We start from the raw sequence: 3,580 nt of genomic DNA on the forward strand, positions 1-3,580 counted from the left end.
CTCACTGCAGCCTTGGCCTCCCAGGCTCAAGCAATCCTCCCACCTCAGCCTCCTGGGTAGCTGTGACTACAGGAACACACTGCTACATCCAGCTAATTTTTTGTATTTTGTAGAGAGACAGGGTTTTGCCATGTTGCCCAGGCTGGTCTTGAACTCCTGAGCTCAAGTGATCCACCTGCCTCAGCCTCCCAAAGTGCTGAAATTACAGGCGTGCACCAACATGCCTGGCCTGCAAGAGCAATTTTATTCAGCAATAAAAAGAATGAAGTTCTGATTCATGCTACAACATGGATGAACCTTGAAAACACTGTGCTAAGTAAAATAAGCCAGTCACAAAATATTACATATTCTTCCATTAATATCAAAGTCCAGAATAGGGAAATCTATAGAGACTGAAAGTGGATTAGTGGTTGCTAAAGGTTGGGGGATAAAGAGGCGATAGCTAAAAGATACAGGGTTTGTTTCTGAGGTGATGAAAATGTTCCAAAAATTGACTATGGCAGTGGTTGCACACATCCATGAATATACTAAAAACAGTTGAACTGCACACTTTAAATGTGTGAATTGTGTAGTGTACGAATTATAGCTCAAAAAAGCTGTTTTTTTTTAAAAAAAAGCAAGTGATAGAATAATACATGTACTATGAGCTCATTTATATAAAAACCAAAACTACATATGCATGTAATATAAACATTTGTGAATGTATGTAAATATATAGAACATGATTTGGAAGAATACCCACCCATCTGTTAGCATTGGTTGCTTTTGGGGACAGAAGTAGGATTGCCTTCTGTAACATCACACTTTCCTGTTTCTCCTCCTACCACCCTGGTTGTTCCTCCAAATTGCTTTGTAGGCATTCTTTCCTCTGCTCCTTCCTTTATAATCCACATTTAACTCTTCAGGCTCTCCTTGAAGTGATCATATGATCACATATTTCCCATGGTTTCAACAAGGCCGGTCCATATCCTGACTCATTTATTCAACAAATAATCCACTGAGCACCTGCTAAGTACTGAACTGGTTGCTAGACATTCAGCAGGACAGAGGCAAATAAGATTGCCATTCTCATGAAGTTTACATTCTAGTGGTGGTGAAGATATATAATAATAAGCAAACCAATAAATGGACAATTTGAGATAATGTTAAGTGGTAGGGAGAAAATAAAACAGGGTGAGGGGCAGGCGCCACGGCCATGCTGAGCGCCGACTCTCGCACCATACCCCACGCTGCGGTCCACTGCGCAGGTCGCTCCCTGCCACCCGAGGCCCGCATGCTAGCCATGTCGCGTCCACCGCCAACGCGGGCCGCCTTGGGCATCCTGGCCCAGCACGCCATGGTGCTAGGCACCATGGAGATGGGGGGCCACATGGACGCATCTGCCAGTGCCATGGCCATGCACGCTTTCCTGAAGTGCAGCCACACCAAGCTGGACATGGCCTTCACGTACAGCGATGGCCAGTCCAAAACCATCCTGGGCGGCCTGGGGCTGGGCAGCGGCGACTACTGAGTGAAATTTGCCACCAAGGCCAACCCTTGGGAGGGAAAATCACTAAAGCCTGACAATGTCCGGTCCCAGCTGGAGACGTCATTGAAGAGGCTGAGTGTCCCCAAGTGGACCTCTTCTACCTACATGCACCTGACCACAGCACCCCAATGGAAGAGACGCTGTGTGCCTGCCACCAGTTGCATCAGGAAGGCAAGTTCATGGAACTTGGCCTCTCCAACTATGCCGGCTGAGAAGTGGCGGAGATCTGTACGCTCTGCAAGACTAAAGGCTGGGCCAGGCGCGGTGGCTCACGCCTGTAATCCTAGCACTTTGGGAGGCTGAGGTGGGTGGATGACCAGACCATCCTGGCTAACATGGTGAAGCCCCGTCTCTATTAAAAATACAAAAAAAAAAAAAAAAAAAAAAGCCAGGTGTAGTGGTGGGCACCTATAGTCCCAGCTACTCAGGAGACTGAGGCAGGAGAATGGCGTGAACCCGGGAGGCGGAGCTTGCAGTGAGCCGAGATGGTGCCACTGCACTCCAGACTCACAGAGTGAGACTCCATCTCAAAAATAAATAAATAAATAAAAGCAAAGGCTGGATCCTGCCCACTGTGTACCAGGGCATGTACAATGCCACCACCTGGCAGGTAGAAATGGAGCTCTTCCCCTGCCTTGGGCACTTTGGACTGAGGTTCTATGCCTACACCCTCTGGCTGGGGGCCTGCTGACCGGCAAGTACAAGTATGAAGACAAAAGCAAGAAACAGCCCAGGGGCCACTTCTTTGGGAATAGCTGGGCTGAGACCTACAGGAATCGCTTCTGGAAGGAGCACCACCTCAAGGCCATTGCCCTGGTGGAGAAGGCCATCCAGGCTGTGTATGGTGCCAGTGCCCCCAGTATGACCTCGGCCACCCTCTGGTGGATGTACCACCACTTACAGCTGCAGGGTGCCCATGGAGACGCAGTCATCCTGGGCATGTCCAGCCTGGAGAAGCTGGAGCAGAACTTGGCAGCGACAGAGAAAGGGCCCATGGAGCCGGCTGTCACAGACACTTTTAATCAAACCTGGCATTTGGTTGCCCACGAATGTCCCAACTACTTCTGCTAGGCCCATCGTGGCTCAGGCTGCCCAAGGCTTTTCTGTCACCTTTTGTTCTCTCATGCCAACCAGTCTTGGCCTTGAGCTGACTTAGCAGGGTCTTTCTGGATCGTCTGGATCCATGCGTTATTTTTCTAGCTTCCTGCCTTGCTCCCTGCTCACTTTACATTGTGAAAGGCGGGGGTGAGTCCCACTTGGGCATTTCCCGTTGAATAAAGCAGGCACTTGACCCAGCCATAGCCCAGGTCAACCCCCCAGCCCCACCAAAAAAAAAAAAAAAAAAAGAGAGAGAGAGAAACCCAGGGTGATGCGATGAGATACTGATCACAGTAGGGGGCTCCTGAGTTGGGATGACCAGGGAAAGCCTCTCCGAGGAGCTGACCCTAGAGCTGAGATGTGGATGATGAGAAAGATGGCGAGAGAACATTTTACGCAGGGTGCAAAGGCCCTGAAGAGAGAACATATTATAGTTGGAAGCATCGCAAACAGCATAGTATGGGATAAGATCAGATATTTTGGTAAGGGCTACTATATCTTATTAGTTCAAAGTAAAGAGTTTGGACGTTATACAAAATGTAACTGGAAGTCCCTGGAGGGTTTTGAAACAGGCAGAGTGTCCTAGTCTGTTTTACATGGCTATAACAGAATATCACAGACTAGGTAATTTATAATAAACAGAAATTTATTTGGCTCATGGTACTGGAGGCTCAACAGCATGGAGCCAGCATCTGATGAGGGCCTTCATGCTGCATCATGCCATAATGGAAGGCGAAAGGACAAGAGAGGGTAAGAGCAAGGGAACACGAAGAGTCAAACTTGTTTTTATAACACAGCCACTCTTGCAATAACTAAACCACTCCTGAGATAATGACATTAATCTATTAATGAGGGTAGAGCCCTCATGACCTAATCGCTTCTTATTATGTCCCACCTCCCAACACTGTTCCATTGGGAATTAAGTTTCCAACACATGAACTTTACGAGACACAT

At 48.0% G+C, this 3,580-nt stretch overlaps 1 pseudogene; it reads left to right on the top strand.

The window, feature by feature from the left end:
• Positions 1–1,195: 1,195 nt before the first annotated feature.
• LOC111531442 lies at positions 1,196–2,599 on the top strand (annotated as a pseudogene).
• Positions 2,600–3,580: the final 981 nt, after the last annotated feature.

This window comes from Piliocolobus tephrosceles, chromosome 12, assembly GCF_002776525.5.
Source record: "Piliocolobus tephrosceles isolate RC106 chromosome 12, ASM277652v3, whole genome shotgun sequence".
Lineage (NCBI taxonomy): Eukaryota > Metazoa > Chordata > Mammalia > Primates > Cercopithecidae > Piliocolobus > Piliocolobus tephrosceles.